Source organism: Protopterus annectens, chromosome 1.part0 (genome assembly GCF_019279795.1).
Source record: "Protopterus annectens isolate FY-2018-M chromosome 1.part0, PAN1.0, whole genome shotgun sequence".
Classification (NCBI taxonomy): Eukaryota; Metazoa; Chordata; order Ceratodontiformes; family Protopteridae; genus Protopterus; species Protopterus annectens.
Genome location: NC_056725.1, coordinates 365,945,600 through 365,965,931, shown reverse-complemented (window position 1 = coordinate 365,965,931; position 20,332 = coordinate 365,945,600).

Sequence of the window (20,332 nt, the reverse complement as noted above, 5' to 3'; positions counted from 1 at the left end):
GGTTATGCATTTTATGCCCAGTGACTAGCTGCTGACCTCAACATTGGCCTCCTTTACAAGGCCTGCTAATGTCATCCACCTTAAGCATGCTGCCTGACAGTGTAAGATCAAATAAACAGTGTGGCACATGTGATAAATACTGCAAGCTGTAGTGTGTAATAGTAGATAGGTAGGAGTTCTAATCTTACCTCATCCAACTTGTGCTAAAGTCCCTCCTTTACAAGGTCTACTGATGTCAACCACCTTAAGAGTACTGGCTGACAATATAATAACAGCTAAACTTTTTGGCACATGCAATAAGTATTGTAAGCTGTAGTGTGTGTAACAGTAGATAGGTAGGGTTTCTTTTCTTCCATAATCCAACTTCTGTATGTGTGTGTATGAACATATATCCCCTTGTGGCACTACAGACATGCCCATCTGGCTTATCTCTGTGCAATGGTTATGCATGTTAAGGCCCTGTGACTAGCTGATGGCCTCAACATTGGCTTCCTTTACAAGGCCTGCTGATGTCATCCACCTTAAGAGCACTGGCTGACACTCTGATATCAGATAAACTCTGTGGCACATGTAAGAAGTACTGAAAGCTATAGTGTGTATTACCTAGATAGGTAGGGATTCTAATCTCACAGCATCCAATGAGTGTGTGTGTGTGTGTGTGTGTGTGTGTGTGTGTGTGTGTTAATATATCTCCTTGCAGTAATAGAGACATGGCCATCCAGCTTATCTCTGTGCATTGGTTATGCATTTTATAGCCCTAAATTTCCCTCATCTACATAAGCATAATTGATGTCTGCCACCATCTAGATTTCTATGTGCAATATACCCAGTTGACACGTATTAAGGGTAGCAGACCTTTTCACAAGGTATGAAAGTATGATGACTCTGACTGTCTCCATTGTCCCTGACACACTGTTCTACACATATGCACCTAGGGAGCCATGCATGTATGCTGGCATACCTTGCTGATGTCATATTTCTGCTGTGCTGCCTTGCCATCCTGTGTCACTGGATTGCCACCATGTGCTCATAGTTGAACTGCTCAGTCTCCTGGGACACAAACATACACAGGTCCATGACACACCTGTCAGTCTGTAAAACTATTGCAAGGTACCATCAGGCCACAAAAATATGCAAAGTTTGATGTGTACTCAAAACACATGCCAGCATACAGTACCTGTTGTGGCCCACAACAACTGCAATGGCATAAAACTGTTGCACTTTACAAACACATGTAAAGTAATATAGTCACCCTGTGCATCAGACACATTTGCAGGTCTCTGCATCAATGGCATGGATGGCAGGGATGTGGCACAGGTATCATCACATGCACAGAGTGTGGTGTGGGGGAGCCAGAGGCCTAAACTGTGCCAAGCAGTTGACAGCATTTGCATAAGTGTGGAAGGGGTGCTGTTTAGATTGGCCATGAAGAGGTGCCGTGTGTGTCTGTTGGTGGGCTGCATGTGACAGTGGTGTTAGAGTGTGTGCATGTATACAGTCAAGCCTAGTGCTAGCCCTACATGTGTGCATGGTGAACAGCTGTGAACCATACATGGTAGAGTGGACAGTTCACTGTCTCCACCCATGAACATGGGAACTGGCTTCACCATGAGTAGCATGGGCACCACCATGTCCAAGGTCAGATGATGGGGACTGCTGTCTGCTGGGCCTGCATCCCCCACTGGACTGCCCAAGACCACGTGTCCATGGCCTGCCACATTGTGGTGTGGACAGCACACTTCCCTCTGTAGCACTGGAGGTACTGCCACTATGGGAACATGAGTGCGCATGGCTACGTGGGCTTTCAGAAGATGGTGTTGCTGGCCTACATCCATGTGCCCAATCCCCAACTCCAACTAGATGTTCCAGCACAGTCAATGTGCAGTTAAAGATAGACACTGCCTCAGCCCACCATCTGTCCCTTATGTCAGTGAAACGTTCCAGGGCATCATCCATGTAGTGGGGCAGTCACAGATGTCAGACTGTGCTGCATCTATAAACCTAAGCACCCATCTGTTGTTGCATTTTAAATGTGCCTCTGCCTCCATGACAGCCTGAAACATGCAGCGAGTGGGTGTGATGTGACACTTGCAACAGGAGGTGGATGGGCAGCAGTCCTCCTTCAAGCACCCCAGTCAATCTGTCTGTTTGGGACCTCGCCAGCTGTCTGGCTATGGCCAGTGTCTACACTCACTGATGCCATATGTCTCACACTGTCCTGTACTATGTCACCACCCTCTGACTGTGCAATATCTGTGGCCTCTGGTGACTGGGTAAATATGGGCATACTGACTGTGTGTGGGGACAATGGTGGCAGAAGAAGGATCTCAACCTCTGGAACAGATTCAGTCACCAACAACCCCACCTGTGCCTCACTATGGCCACCATCATCATCAGAGTCCTATGCAACACTGACATCAGGTTGTGAGCGGGACAGCCTCAGACCTCCCCATTCATCTGTGAGAAGCAAGACAAAAGCAGTACATTACTAACTGCACTATTATGTATGGTAATCCACACAGACACATACAGATGAGGATCCACAACTGCATTACATTTCCCACATCTTCTCATCTCTGATCCCATGCACAACACACAAACTTACAAAAAGATAAACAAACACCTCAAGCTCTGTATAACATGCATGTCACCTACATCTGGTTAACATTGCCAGTACAATACACCTGTGAGGTGTGGAATATGACTACACATAAATCCCAGTACACCTATCTTGTGAATGATATGCCAGTAGTCGTATCACTGCCACAGGGATGTACTATCTCCCTATTGTGTTTGAACAGGCATCTTGGAGTAATTGCCTCATGTATAGCAGGCTGTGTAGTTGTTCATAACTATAAGAGTAAACACGTTGATGTTTGTACAAATACACACCTGTCATTCCTTAGGCTATGCACTGTAGATAACTGCTTCAAAATGGAACATACAACTATTCCACTTTGGCTAAGCACAACAGTTGTGCATAAGGCAAAATGGCAGTCCTTAACTTTCATAGGGTATATATGATCTGTAAAACAACAGTATCACACTTACCAGGTACAGGACCACAGACTCTGGCCATACCTGATGGACCTATGAAAAGTTGAGGGACAGGTATTGTCAGCAACACCAAATGTTGCAGTGTTACAAGGTAATATGTGTGTATATCCACATGTACAGTAGCTAATGTGATACTGGCTATATTTCTGACATTCTGAGTATGTGTGCACAACTGTGGGTAAAAGTCACCCCCCCCCAATGCAGATAGACCTGACACCCATGTACTGTTCTGTAGAGCCTGCCACAATGACTGATACAGTATTATACTGGTGAACACAGTAAGCTTACGTAGACCCTCCTCTGATGTGGACACTGTGGCTCCCACCTCCAGGATATATGGCGTGATGGATGCCTGGGAGCTGTTGGGTGATCCTAGGTTCACCAGGAATTCATCTGTGGCCAAGAGTGGTTGTTGTGTCACAGGCCCTCCACCAGCATTAGCACAATCCCTGGCAAGAGCAGCTGCCCTTTGATGTGCAGCATTGAACATATCCATGGCCTGGTGTCAGACTTGCTCATAGGTCCTGTTCTGTTGGGCAATCTGATTAACAGCCTTCACAAGGTTACCCCACAGTGCTGTCCACTGTTCATGATTATGGCAATCCCTGGAAAGCAGGATGTGATGGTGGAGTCTGAGAAAAAATGATGGCACCCTGTGTGGCTGCGGCTGTGTCAGCTTATCAGAGAGATATGCTTAATCTGTCTTATTTTTCACACAATCACTTTCTGGGCTTTCAAGGTGAAGAACATTACCTTACAGCAGACAGACACTTCTGGAAATTAAGCAGTTAACAGTTTCATGCTGCTGGCTAGATTCCCTGCAGTCTTCAAACTTCCTGGGGCCTACTGCAATCACAGAAATATTGGAGCTGTGTATTTTAACCCAGTGTGATACCCATGCCCTGGTCCAACAATCAATGAGCCTCAATCCTCACCACTAACACCAGAGAGGGTGTCTCATATATAAGGAAAGGATAACAAATACACACAGTAAAGTGCAATTTCCCTTAAGAGCACATAGAGATCACAGTCAGTCTGGGGCTGGTCGCTCCCTTGCTCTCCAGGTCCCCAATAAGACTCCCCACTGGCACAGCTATAGGGTCCAGATCTCAGCTTAGTGGGCAAGCTAAAACCTCTAGCACCCTCTCTGTCCAAGCAGTGCTTTGTGTCCCTGCCCAAGTAGCTGACACACACACACAAACACACACATGCACTTTGAGAAGAGTTTATACAACCACACAGATACTCCTGGGGAAGGCTGGCACAGTTTCTCCAGCTGTGCTCCTTTCTCCCAAACTACACAGTAGTTCCACATGCCACCACCCACTAATACTTATTAGCTACTCAAAGGCCCTTAAAATATTACTGTGCAATATTATTATCCAATTGGTAGGTGTGACTAAACAGTTGAGGCTTATTAGAGTGAATAGGTACAGGATCAATATAAGCATGCAATGTACTCCTAGAGCTTAACTTATCTCTGCACAAAACAGCCACAGTTAAAAGGTTTTAAAATATTTAATAATAAATAATTAAAACCACAAGACAATACTTTCTACTACACAGTGCTAGTCAAGAGTTCAGAGATCACACAAAAATACTTAAAATAAATCAGTAGTACAGTTCTGACATCACAGAAAAACACTTAGTCTAATCTTTCTAGTTCCTAGTTCTAAAAGAAATCACAAGTCTAAGATAACTTACATATGAGCAAGACAGTGCTGTGAGTTGGATGATCAAGACAAAAATGCTTAATGCCTTCTGATTCTCTCTGTTTAAATTGCTATTGCAGTCCTTGTTCCCATTACATCATTTCACACTTTCCTGGGGTTCCCAGGCTAACAGATACTACATAATTGTTATCTTGCACCTGCAGGAAACTATAGCCATAAAAGACATTCCATATGTAAACTCTATTAATTATTCCTTAGGTTAAAACAATACGCAGGATGCTTCACTCCAGACTCATCGACTCCAAATTCTAACTTCAAAAGGGACACACATGAAATAATTTTAATTTCAAAGGACAGACAAGAAATGCTTGACTTAGCTTTCTTTACAGCAGAGGACAATGTTGCTACATTGTTTTAAGTTCAACATTTCACAGCATATTCTTTCATTTAAGAAAACAAGTCTGTAATTCAACATTCACATTTACAAATAATAGAATTATCTGCACAATTCTATCTGGCTAGGCTGGCAGCCTTCACACCCAGCATGCCTTAAAGTGCCTGAAACATGAGACAGAAGGTTCTGGAACACTCAGGACAAGACAGAAGAGGAAAATATGTTACCAAAGGGGCTGCAGGGCTGGAATTGCTGCAAAGCTGAAAAGTAATCCTCACAGGCCTGCTCTGCCTTTAATACTGCTAGCAAATGCATGCTCGCTGGACAGTTACATGGATGAGCTGAGGCTGGAACTGTTTATTGATGATTTCTGAGATATGGCTGTATAACAAGATCAATGATAGTGATGTTAGCTTAGAAGGTCTCACACTGTTTCGTGCAGACAGATGTCAAGCTTTGTGTGGAAATGCCAAGGCAGGGGAGTCTGCATCTATGTGAATGAAAGATCTTTTAAGAACTGTGAGATTGTTCAGTCACATTGCTCTGATAATCTAGAGTTCATGTCCTTAAAATGCAGACCCTTTTATGTACCTACAGAGCTACAGTATAGTAGTATATGTATACATTCCATCCAGTGCAAACACCACTGAGGCCCTGAGCAATCTTTATAACTCTATCTGTGAGATGCAGAGGAAAACTCAGACTTTGCACACATGGTTGCTGGTGATTTTAATCAAGCAGATCTGAGAGAGGTCCTACCCCACTACAATCAATTTGTAGATTTTCCTACAAGGGATGCAAACATTCTGGACAAGGCATATTCCAACATCAAAGGCACCTACAGAGCAATGCAACAACCTAACTTAGGAAGCTCTGACCATGTTATCATCATGCTTCTACCAGCCTACAAACCAGCTCTGATCAGAGAAAAGCCCAGAGTTAAGCAGATCAGGGTCTGGCATGAGGGGGCTTTGGAATGTCTCCAAGACTGTTTTGATAGTACCTGCTGGGACATTTTCAACAAGGCTATATCAGATGGACTGGTGAACATAGATGATTACATGGAAGCAGTAATAGCTTATGTCACTAAGTGTGTTGATGATGCATCTAACATCAAAAGTATCAAAATCAGAGGAAATCAAAAGCCATGGCTCAAGAACAAAGTCTATGATCTTCTGAAGGCAAGAAATGCAGGATTCAGGGCCAAGGACAAGAAGGGTCTCAGTGAAGCTAGAGCAAACTTAATGACATAGCAGACTGCATAGTTGCTCATAACTAAGTGCAAACATTGATATTTGTACATATACACACCTGTCATTCCCTGGGCTATGCACTGTAGTTGACTTGCCCATGTGGGACCTCAGGGTTGTGGCACTAAAGAGGCCAAGAGGGAATATGGAAAGAAATTACAATGTCAGTTTGCAGACATGAGGGACACCAGGAGTCTCTGACAAGGAATACAACAGATTCCTAACTATAAAACCAGGTCAACTCAGTGTGAAGACAACACTGAATTCCTGGACAGGTTGAACTCCTTCTTTGGCAGATTTGGAGAGAACAATATAGCTGCTACAAGGCTATCTATCAACCAGGAGGAGTGGGTGCTCAGCCTTAACTCCAATGAAGTGAGATCTCACCTTAAGAAAGTGAACCCCAGGAAGGCTGCTGGTCCTGATAAAATACTGAGCAAAGTACTTAAAGGCTGTGCAGACCAACTATGTTCGGTTCTAACTTGTATTTTCAATACCTCCCTTATTCTTGGTAAAGCTCCCTCTTGCTTTAAGGTGACAAATATTGTCTTTCTCCCAAAAAAAGCTAATCAAGCTGATTGACTACTGACCAGTTGCTCTAACTTCAAATGTCATGAAATGCTTTCAGAGACTAGTTAAAAGACACCGGTTGGCAAATCTTCCATCCACTTTCGACCCTCTATAGTTCACTTATCGGGTTAACAGATCCACTACAGATGCTATTTCAATAGCACTCCACTTCTCACTTGATCCTCTGGATGGAAGAAACAACTATGTCAGGCTGTTGTTTATTGACTTCAGCTTGGCATTCAGTACAGTGGTTCCAATGCAGCTTATTGACAACTTGTACATCTTGGAGTTGGTAAGCTCATGCCCAACTGGATCCTTGACTTCTTGAACTCACCACAGAAAACATGCGCAGGCAACAACACCTCAAGCTACATAATACTCAACACAGGTGTTCCTCAGGGTTGTGTGCTAAGCTCTCTGTTGTTCACCATCATAACTCATGACTGTTCTGCAAAATACAACAAAAAATCACTTCATTAAGTCTGCAGATGATACTACGGTTGTGGGCCTCATCCAAGGGGAGGATGGAAGAGCTTACAGAAATTAGGTCTACTCATTGATTGACTGGTGTGCTAAGAACAACCTTGACCTGAATGTCAAAAAAAAAAGAGATCATTATAGACTTCAGGAAAAGGTCAACAGCGCACTCACCACTCATGATAAATGGTGAAGAAGTGGAAAGGGTCAAATCAGCAAAGTTTTTGGGGTACACATTTTGGAGGATCTCTCTTGGACTGTGAACACTGAACAGTTGGTTAAAAAAGCACACTAACATCTCCACTTTCTCAGAAGGCTCAAAAAAGCAATGCTCCTACCTACTGTTCTCACCACATGTATTAATTGCTTTTTGATGTGTTGATTATTTTTAATTATGTCTGTATTCTTATTGGGGGGCTTATACCATGTGACCTTGCTTGTTTTATTATTTAAATGGAAGTTCTGACATTGTTTTTTATACACTGATGAAGGGATTTGTGTTCCCGAAAGCTTTGTTTTATTAAAATACCTCTTCTACAAGTCCAGCATGTTTTTTGTATCTGAACTGCTTGCTGTGCTTAGATTTATTGGTCACAGATCTTTTGTGCAGGACATCATGGTCATTTGCCAGGAGTCCAACCATGATCCTGGACTCCTGAATGCCCCACAGCTGCGCCCAGAAGTGCGCACCCTCTCTAGCACCAGCCATAGTCACTGCACAGGTAGACCTCCAACAGATTATGCTGTATTCCTGCCTAGTGAGCTTAATACTGTGTTCCCACCATTAACTGCCATTGGGCAACATTTAAAAATGTGGTGTGTGGCTTAACACCACGCAAACCAGCTCAGCCAAGCAGTGTTTAGCAGTGTGCAAACCAGCCAAACAGTGCATAAACATTATCAGCCATTATTTCATTTATGCAGGTCTTAGCAGAACTTAGCTGAGTGCAACAGGCCATGATTTAAAAATAATATGCATAATTTGTATTTCAAAAATAAATGCTTACTTGCCCTTCCATTTGTTCAAGCCCTGCACCTACTGCACATGAGGCCATAAGTCAACCCATTTAGCTAGGTGGATATGTGGAATTTTGCTATACCTTTACATATATCGCTGAGCTACGTTTAAGCAGTGCTGAGCACTGTGCTGTGCCACCCAAACATGCTCAGCTATGCTTAAACTTGACCTTCAGATAAATAATTAAATACATCTGGTTACTATTTTTAGATGTCTGGCAGGTGTCTCGGCACTGCTTAGCACTGCTGCACTCCATGTCGTGCAAATATGATTTTTAAAGAAATAAAAAAAATATATATTATATTGATACAATACAGTTGGATAGTGCAGGGAGTGTGTTACTCATCTGCAGACACAGTTTACGTCACATTCCCTACACTGACTCAATAACCATGTTCCATGGCTCTCCCTCGGGAATGTGCCATGATTAATATGCATGGCACGCTACAGAGAGGGAACCATGTACACAGACACGGTAGCATTGCATTTAGGCTCTACACAATGCCTACATGGATTTTATTAAATATATGGGTGCGTTTTTTTCAGTAGCAGTAGTTATATAGTTTATGGACTTTTAGAAAGTATGCAAGATAGCAAGAAATAGTTGATAAAAATGTATAAAGAAAAACTGACATAATTTAACTTTTTCAGGCTAGTCCTTATGTTATCTGAGTAGCATCTGATTCTGTTACTTTCTGTTACACTTTGGAAGGTGATGAATTGCTCTTCCTGTTCCAACCATATTTGAGGACCAGCTATCCCTCAGACATGATGTTACCTGCCCTCATTAGAACAGAAACACATGTAATGGCCACATATATATAAATGCGTTTAACAGCTTACTTGCTAGATCTTCTAATGCAAGCTGCTGAGCACATTTATTGGTATGTGGCTATTGTAAATTTATAAACTGCTCACTTTATTCAAGCACAAGCCCTGCACGAGCCTCATAATACCTCACTAAATGGCATCACACTCTTCTGTATAGTATGGCTTGATAACCAAGAAGTAGAGAGCTCCAGAAAAGAATTTTAAAAGTTTAAGAAGAGATCCTGAGGATTCTACTGAATTTTAAATACCTAACATGCACTGACACGAGTCTGATGAGGAAAGCAAATGCAGTGTTTTCAGTGGCTACCCTCATCAGAACCTTTCTTTAACTGCTCCCCAGACAACAATTTTTGTAGTGGTATGAAAGAGTGTGGAGGCTTAGGAGAGGCACTAGCCCATTATAAACTAAGGCTTCATGTTAGTGTGCTTCTTTAATTTATAACATTGTAATATATTAGAATTATAATACTCATATTTTTTAAATAATAGTATTACCTTTGAACTCACCATTATGTTGTTTATGATTTTATTTTGTTATTAGAGTTTGTTTAGAGCTTATGTGTGTTTTTTTCTCTTGTTAAAGCTTGTTTAGAAATCATTTGACTCCAGACCTTTTACTTTTTCTGTTCTGATATTATTCAGATCAAACACTCCTACCAAACATTTCCAAAAATCAATTGTTAGGATTAGCTAGTAATTGTAAATATTCCTTTCCTATATTTGTAAGCATATTGCTTTTTCAAAACTTGTTTTCATTAATGTGACTTTTCTGAAAAGTAAGGCATTCTTACAGATTTCAGTGTACTATGCCTTCTAGAATTATTCTTCCCATAATATCAAAGTACTGGGGTAGGAAATGTAGTAACATATGTTTTAACAGAGTGCATATAATAATGAAGTAAGAAAAGAACAGTAATGTACTTTTGAAATTCCATGTATTGCAGTGTTCTTCTTTCGGCTTTTTCCCGGTTAGGGGTCGCCACAGCAGATCACCTGTCCGCTCATGATTGGCAGTGGAGTTTGTTACGGTGTTGAGTTGCCAGCCCAGCGCCCAACCTTCCACAGAAGGCACACACACACATGCACTCACACCTAGGGCCAATTTAGAGTGTCCAATCCACCTACAGCATGTCTTTGGGATGTGGGAGGAACCCGGAGCACCCGGAGGAAACTCACACGACCACAGGGAGGACATGCAGACTCCGCAAAGAAGGCACCCCAGCCGAGGATCGACATGTATTGAAGTGTTCTAAAGGTACAAAAGTGTAATCTGTAAAGTCTAGTCTGTTTCTTGGATCTGCTAATAACACATGATTTGTAAAGTTATTTAATAGGAAGGAACATAGCAGAGTGGAACTTTGTGATGGAAAGACATAAAAGTGATAAAGATCAGTAGAATACAGTGTCAGGCATTGAATTATCCTGGAGATAGCTAACTTAGTTGGCATTGAAGATGAAATTGTATAGACTCTTGCAATAAAAGAGGAGAATCTTGGTTAGGCTGTGGTGAAGATTACAGCTGGAATGGAAGAAAAAAAATCAGATTGTTCTATTTCGGACTTGAGTTTTAATGATGCAGGTTACAGATTTTAGGCAGTGATTTAAGCAAGATCATCCTGGCCCAACAGCATGTTAGTAGAATACATTATATAATGACAGTGGACTAGTAAAGTCTAAATAGCTTGTTCAGTGTACCTGTTCTTTTCTGTTGTTCCATAACTATTGCAAGGGAATCACGACAAGATCCTTGTTATTAAATTACATTACATGGAACTATCTTGAAGTGCTGTGGATAATAAAGAAATTCATGGCCATCAACAGCCTATGCTCTGTAGATGTTAATGAACACTGACATGAACGTCATGGCTGAGGGAAGGCCTGGTAAAACTGCTTGTATGTTCTACTAGACAATGCTTAGGTGACACTGTAAGTACATTTGTTGTACTGATGTTCTGTTCACTTGGATAGGACCAACACAATCTGGCCATCATCAGCACACATCAGGTATGTGTCTCTCTACTCAGGCTGATGTGTATTCTTTCCTGTCACTGATAGATGTCAGCAGCAATATGTACTCAGTTGTTGCTCATGTTCCACTTTAACCTACATGTTCAACAGAATGTAGAAGACAGGTTGCCGTATTCGAGGATAACAGAGCTGGTAAGACAGTCTATATAGCCAGTATATTGTGATATCTCTAAGTGTCACTTTGACCATGGGCGCAATGTTGTTGTATTCACTTGCACAGGGCCATCACAAGCTGGCCATCGTCACATGTCAGGTACATGTCACTGTACTCAGACTGATGGATATCATTGTTCTGCCATTGCCTGATGTTAACAGTAATATGTATTCAGTTGTTGCTTGTGTTTCTCTTTAACCTACAGGTACAACACAAAGAAGAAGACAGGTAGCCTCATCAAGCATGACAGACCTGGTAAGACAGTCAGTAGAGCTGCTATATTGTTCACTGTGACCATGGGTGCAATGTTGTTTTATTCACTTGCACATTCTGCCCATCATCAGCATCACATTCCAGGTATGTGTCTGTGTACTTAGTTATGGTGATATATATTCTCGGTCTGCCACTGCCTCATGTGAACAGTGATCTGTACTCAACTGTTTCTTGTGTTTCACTTTAACCTACAGATTCAACACAGCAAAGAAGACAGGTAGCTTCATCCGAGGATGACAGACCTGGTAAGACAGTCTATACAGCTGCTTTATCATAATATCCTTATATGTCACTATGACCTGTGTAATGATGTTTTGTTCACCTGCATAGGGCACTTGCCTTCCAGACAACAACATCAGCCATCAGGTATGTGAATCTATTCTTTGACTCTGTTTTGTGCATCAATTTTTATACAACATGATGATGTGTCTGTGCTTCCTATTGAGTTGCTGTGTATGTGCCCGTTTTTACACCACAGGGTGAATTCAAATGTTACTACTGGGGAAGGAGTCAGAGGAGGACATGTTGGGCATGTCTGCTTGTGTATGCAGTTTTACATTGGCCTTTACATTGTTTGATGTTTGACTAATATGGCTTTTCACAGCTCTCTAGGGGCAATGCACTGCCCACATCGACCAAGTAAGTCACTATCACCATACCTAATGTTGTTAGATATTTATCAAGTTATTTCAGTCATATCCTGCCTCATTTGCTCTCTGTAACTGTAAATGTAAGTGACATGTATCATCTATCTGTATTGCAGCACATCCACTTCCTGTCTCCCCCACAATCCCATCTACTGATCCTGAGGTGGGCTGTGATGTGCCTCATTCTGATAATATGGCTAGTGGTACATAGGACACTGCATTGGGTTCAGGATTGAATGGTCCAGCAGGGGATAGTCCTGTTGTTCATGGTATAGCCTTTGATCAGAAAGATAGTGTGGCCAACCAGTATGATGATTAAGGGGCATCAGATATTGGTCATGACAATGATCTTGACCACCTGTCCCCAGCTGAATCTGGTAGTGATTGTGACTTTGACCCACAATCGTCTGATAGAATCCATCTGTTCATACTAAACCATAACAAAACCAAGATAATAGTTTTCAAAAATAACAAACTAAAACCTTCCCAGTCTACCCTAACAATACTTTCCTCAAACTGAACCAATATAGAACCTACAAGCCACATCAAACTTCTAGGTGTCACAACTGATGATTTCCTAAGATTTGATAGCCACATTGCCCTCACCATCAAAAAGGTTCACACCAAACTAGGCACCCTTTATAGAGCCAAACCTTTTCTCACAGATAGTGCCAGGCTAGCCACCACTCGCTCACATCTTCTTTCCACCCTCCTCTACGGATCCCAAATATTTACCAACCTATGTAAATCAGACCTGAATAGTCTAGAATCCTGCTAGAACAGAATTGCCAAATTTGCTCAGTACTCTCCCAACTCAACTTAGAACTTCCTAACCTGCTAACACTCAATCAACTGACTAAAACTCAAAAAATACTTCACCAACCCAATGATTGCCATGCGCTTACTAATCTAATCCAACCAAATATGAATCACAGACTACTAAGGTCCTCAAACAAGTGACTGTTAAATGTTACCCAACCCCACAACACACTAGGCACCTCCCTCTACTCTTGCATAATTGTCAAGCTCTGGAGCACTCTTCCCCAACCCATATCTCAAAACCCTAACTATCATGAGTTCAAACACCTCCTAAAAGAACATCTAGCAAATCATTGGCTCTGCTCCTGCCTTACTCCTGGTTAAGCCTTCCCACTTCCCAATTATATATCTCTCTCTCTTATTACAACTATATACCTAGTATATCCTATATTATTTCTCTTTCCCCAATTTGCTCTACCCCTTAATTACTGTTCTACCCCTTTATTACTGTTTATCTCCCCTTAGCTAACACTTTGCTTGCATTTCTCCTATTAGTAGCTAGAGTGGTCTTATGTCTAGATAAACTTTCCTATCTTTCATGGTTCCATTCTTGGCCCTGTCTAATTCTCTCCTATTTTTAAATGTTGGTTAATCACACTGTTATGAATCTGTATTTTATGTCTGTACCATAATTAATTGTATTTCTTTTTGAGGATATACTATTGCATATCAACTGACTTAATATTATTAATTTGTTTAGTATTTGCTTAAAATTCTTCACTGTATATTCTGGAGCTTTTCTCCCCAGGTCTCCCCTGAAAATGGGCTTCTGCCCAGATGGACAATACCTGCTAAACAAATGTAATAAATATAATAAATAAATAATAAATAAATAAAATAAAATCTGACTGCCTCTGGGAATGTAGTTGATGCGCATGGATCCGTGTCAAACAGCATATTTCTACATCCCCCATACCCTCTGCTAATTATATATACAAACTGCAAGATCATATAATATTGGGGAAAGGGCATATTCTCCAACCCAGCGAAGTGTGCAGTGTCTCACACCTGTCAAGCATATGCTTTGGTCAACTAAACAGATGTCGACCAAAGGCACATTAGTCAAAATGCAGTGCTCGTCTCTCTCTCTCTCTCTATGTGTATATCTATATATATATATATATATATATATATATATATATATATATATATATATATATATATGTATGCATCTGTATAACCTGACAAACTTATGAAAGAATACAGTATACAGTAATGACAGTCACTGGAACATATATCTTAGGATTCAGAAACAGCACACTGCATTAAGCAAAATGGCGCATGTAGTGTCAATGTGCACAGTGAAGTTGATTCAAAAACACACATATTGATCTTGTGGTGCCCTGGGAAATATCACAGTCAACATCACATTTAAATGATAGCATAATAGTATACAAAATGAGCAACATTCAGAATTCACTGGCTCCCCACCTAAGCATCATGTTCAATCATAGCCTCATGTCAGGCTTTGTACCCACTGAATGGTGCACAGCAACAGTTATCCCACTACACAAAGGGGGAGCCACCATGGACCCCGGGAACTATTGCCTTTTAGCCTGACAAGCCTGGTCTAGAAGGCCATGGAACGTATCATCATGTAACTCATAAACAAAGACAATGGTAACCTCCAAAGTCTGGACCCCACCTAATTTGGGTTTGTGAAAGGCAGATCATGCCTCCTGAACCTGATCGACTTCTTTGAAACAGTCACCAAAGCCGTAGACAGGGGTAAGGTGGTTCACACAGCCTATCTTGACCTTGCCAAGGCTTTTGATACCATCCCCCATTCTGAAATTATAGATAAACTCACTAAACTGGGTATAAATCCCTACTTCACAAGATGGGTTGTCAACTGGCTCACTGACAGAACCCACACTGTAAAAATTGCAGACTCCAAATCTGATTTCAAACCAGTGACAAGTGGAGTACCACAGGGTTCAGTCCTGGGTCCTATCCTGTTTGATATCTACTTCTCTGAAGTACAGGCTAACACAGAAGGTCTCTGGCTAATGAAGTTCACGGATGACTGCAAATTAGGTGCCATAGTGGAGTCGCTAAATGACATGGACATCCTACAGAAGGGCCTCACTGGGACAGATGCCTGGTGTCAATGCCATGGCCTCAAGCTCAACACCAAAAATGCATTGTCATCCCCTAACTACCGCATAGGTGGCAGTCTACTTAATGCCGAATGTGTGATAAGAGACCTTGGAACTCAGGTGGACAGTAGTCTCTCCTTTGATAATCACATCACCACAGAAGTTAGGAAATCCTTCTATGTGGCACACCTCAGCAAGAAAGGGTTCTCATCCAGGAAAAAAAAGGTCATTGTTCCTCTCTACTCGGCTCTCATTAGACCCATTATAGAGTACAATGCCCCTTTTGGAATGTACAAACCAGGAAGACAAATCACACACAAAAACCAGCACAAAATATCCACGGCCAGCAGGACTGTGAACTCACAAGGTAAAGTTCTAAAACAGCCAATAGTAACCAACCAAAAAGTTTATTAAATTGAATTCCACAATATACTATGCCCTTTTGCAATGTACCTCACAAGACATCTGCAACAGCTGGAAAGGCCACAGAAGTACCTCACAAAGAGGATTACTGGGCACAAACAGATGCCCTACTCTGACCATCTCAAAAAACTCCAGCTTTACTCCGTAGCATATCGCCTTCTCCGATGGTGAACTCTGCCTAACATACAAAGCTATGTCAAACCCATAGCTGTTAGACATGCTACACCTAAAGAAATCTGAATCCCTCCAAGCTACATGCTCTAGGGACCTAAACCTTGTCATCACAATAAACAGAACATGCTGGACGGATAGATTCCTGTCCCAGAGACTTCCCATACTCTGGAACAAGCTACCCATCTATGTCAAGCAGAGTTCCTCATTAGCACTCTTCAAGAAAAATCTTGATGAGTGGATGGGGAATAGGAAATTCACCCCGGGGATCACTTCTGTGGCTCTGCTCAACAGGCGCACAGGAAAATAACTTTCTTGAGTGGTGAAAGCCAGGGAACCTTGTTGGCTAGGCTTACTTAGGCCCTTGGGCCGATAGTCTAGTAGCTACCTATGAGCCTATGAACCTATGAACATTCTGCAAATGAGACTAACTGTTTATGTAAGTAAGGGCACAAAAACATAGCAGAGTTATTTGCTAACATATAAAAACTACAAGATGAGCCATGTCAAGCAGCAAACCTGTTCACTCATTTCTTATTGGACAAGCAATGACCACACTAAGATGCTAGTATTAGCATCTGTATTAACCGAACAGCATACTTTAGGGACCATTCTTGCAGCCAGCTTCTGTGACAGTGTGCATCATATTCCTCTATCTTATTCATAGGTCTGTCCATAGCTGACCTACCATTGCCTCCACAACATGGTCATAGTTGAACACTATAATGCAGAAAGACAAAATGTATGGGAACTTGCTGACATGTGCCTTACTCATGGGGATTCATGTGGGATGCATGGAATACCTGTCTCTGTGGACTCTAAGGTATGTGTAACACTGGTCACCTTTGCTTTCGGATTTTTCACAGCTATCGGGGACACAGTAGGAGGTTTGTATGCATCTGTCTTGAGAATCCTACTCTGGATCCTTGATGTCATGCTACAGTACTTGGAGAAACACATGTGGTTCCCATGGTCCTCTGAAGAGAGAAACACTATTATGTTGATATTCTATGAAACGGCCCATTTCCACAAGTTTCTAGTGGCCATTGACTAGACTCACATTGCCATCAAGGCCTTGCCTGTTCACATGGCATTCAGTGTGTCATTTGGAAGGGCTGCCACTCCAACTGCTAGGTGGTGTGTAATGCACAGGGTATTAGTTACAATGTATCTGTACACCATCCAGGCAGTTCCAATCATGCCACTTCTAGTGCACCTCTGACCTGGCCAGTGATTTATAAGGGGTGATTTCAAAATAGGGACATCAAATAGGTAAGTGCACACATTCTCACTCCTGTGCTGTACAAACAAACCAGCAGGACAGAAGACTGCAGTCTGCTCATAAAGGTGTCCACTGATGTGTGTAGCACATGGTTCTGGGTATCCCCTGTGCCATGGCTCATGACACCTGTATGCAACCCTCGGAACATGACTGAGATGTCATACAGCACTGCACTGGCACAGACCCACAACATTGCTGAGCATATGGCCATCTTCTGTTGCCTAGATACTGCTGGTCATACACTGCAGAATGTCTCAGAGACCTACAGCAAGATAGTTGTCATCTGTGCTACACTTCACAACATGGTTTATTGCAATTAACTACAGCATAAATTTACCATTGAAGTGCCAGACAACCTAGAGACAACTATGGAAGAGCTGCCAAATGAGAATGACTTGGAGGAAATGGTTGCAGCTGAACCCCATGTGAGGCTGAGAACGGTGCATAGACTGCAGCACTGGCAAAGAGGTGTCATCTCAACTTAACTTTTTCTTCACCTGTCTTCCAAATGGAAATGCTCCTGCTTTCACCCCACTTAAATTCTAGGGACTCCCCACTAAGCTCTCCTTACCCCCACTCCACTATACTCTCATACTTATTCTTATTTCTCAAAAGATCCAGAACTAGCAGACTTTAATTGACTCCAAGCATGTAAATTTTGTTTCATCAAAAAAAAAAAAAAAAAACTCTGAAGTCAAGTTGTTAAACTGTCTCATAATGTATATTACACTCTGCAACTCTCAAATGTATGAACCCTACTCTTGTATTTCACTTTGTAACCTTTATTTTCTATTTTGCAACCTATACTGTATGGTATTTCACTTTGCAACCTTTATTTGCATTTTGTAACCTATATTGTATTATACTGTTCATGGAGCTTTTCTCCCTGGGCCTCCACTGAAAATGGGCACTTCTTGGCCCAGTGGACTTCCCCGGTAATCAAACTGAAAATAAATAAATCTAGTCCACTACTGTGGACCAGACTAAAGACAGAAAAGAATAAAACTGATGCATGCAGCACTATGCCCAAGCAATACAGTACATTGAGTGGCCCCACTATGCATCAGACATTACCTAATCCAGATAACACAGAAGGGTGGGCAGGTATTGTTGTCACTGTGTGCACATCTGGGGTGGGTCACAGTGACTGGGATCAGTGGTGGCTACATAGGTAGAAGGGGGAAGGACTAAGGGACAAGGAAATGTTATTGGAGTAATCAGTTGGGAGGTTAGTGGTAGCGGGGTAAATATTGTCTAGTGCTGGGATGGAACTTCCTGAGGTGGTCAGATGGTCTTGCTGACTGCATATTACTGGAAAAAGAGGACAGAGGTGTAGCAGCATTGCAGAGGCATGGATGTGACAGGTAAGGTGGACCCACAGGTGGGAAGGATATAGACTGTGGTTAACCACACCTATGTGGGCTTTCTCACTGGGGAATGGCACCATCAACAATTTCTGCCATAGATAATGTGGAACTGTGTGACCACGGCTGTCTGAACATGCAATGTGCAGGACCACTATGGAGGTTATGTCCAAAGTATTAGCCCCAGCATCCAGTTTAGACTCATCACTAGTAGGTGCTGGCAAACAAATGGTACTGCATGACTTTGAGTAACCTTCCCTGTGGGGTGTAGCCACAGTGGAGTCAGAGGAGCAGTGATCAGATGTATGGTGATGGCAATGGTGGGCAGTGCCATCATACCCACTGGTGTTGCAGTAGCCACAAAGGGGGCCTCCATTGCTCTCAGCTTGTGGGTGTGCTCTTTGTAACTATATACCATAGTACTATTAAGACACTGCACCCCCTCATGTATGTCACAACATAGGCCAGGCGTCATGGTAATCATCTCCAGTGTGAGAATGTTTTCATATGTCTGTATCCGGATCATCCACTTATTTATGCCCAGTGTGACATCTAGTTTGGGGTCTGAGTGGGAGTCATAGTATCAACATTCACCAATGAGCTGCTCCCTTATGCTTCTGCATGTTTTTTGCAGAGGCACATCCCACTGCTGTTACACTTGCAGGTGATGACTGTGCATCCAATGATGGACTAATATGGATGGCCTGTCTCTCAAGAATAGTGTCCAAAGCCACCATAAGTGTGCCAGTGAATGTGGATGGTTGGGTGTCTTCCATTGTAATCATTGCTGACAGTGACACTGTGGTGTCTGACTCTGCTATGAAGAGACCATCATCAATGTAAGTCACTGACATCATGCATGTCCTGCCCTGCTGTGCCCAACCCCATGCCTGTGGCACCTGTGAAAGACAGAAAGACATCAGTCTGTGTAAATAAACATATGTGATAATTCTACATCCCACTGTTACAAATGTAATATATTATAAACAGAATAAACTCATATGTACCTTGGGACTCAGATCATTATGGTGGCATTCTTGATGTACCTCTTTGAAAGATATTTTGATGTTTACCATCTGCACGTACATGACGATGTACCACTTACCTTGGCAGAGGCATATGGGGATACCAACTTAATGTACCCCCATGAGGGATAGATTGTGGCATCGTCAGTCCAGTTCCCACATCCAGGCCTCCTCCAGGTATCAGTGTCTTATCAGTATCCCCAGAACTCTTCCATGTTCATGATGGTGGGCTTTGATGGTGGTCATCTGCACATGCCCATTCTCTCACATGCAATGGTGTTGGCTTTTGTGATGTATTAGGTCAGTGAACCTGCAACAGCCATGTGCTGTTCTGTCATGTCTACTAATGACATTCACATCCATCAAGACTTCCAGCCACATATACTTCCTGAGGGCCTTATCAGTTTTGCCAGTGTTCAAAATGCATCTGTTATGGGAGAGTAGGGCCAGTAATAGAAACACTGCCTGTCTGTGTCCAACTGAATTTTCTCCAGTTGCTGTCATTGTTCTGGTGCTATTGGAATATGAACACACATGTATGGTCAGTGCCTGAGCACAGACATTTCACCTGTTGCCTCTAATAGTCCACCATTACTGCTGTACAGTGTTCTCGCAGGTCATGTACCCAGAACAAATTGCTTGTACCACTGTGGGACAAGGTTGTGATGAAACATGCAACCTGTGATGTGTCTATACAGGCTTGCGGTCTTCCAGGTAACATCAAAATGTTTCCTGTATGTACAGATCTATAACTTCACCCATATAGCAGTTGCAATT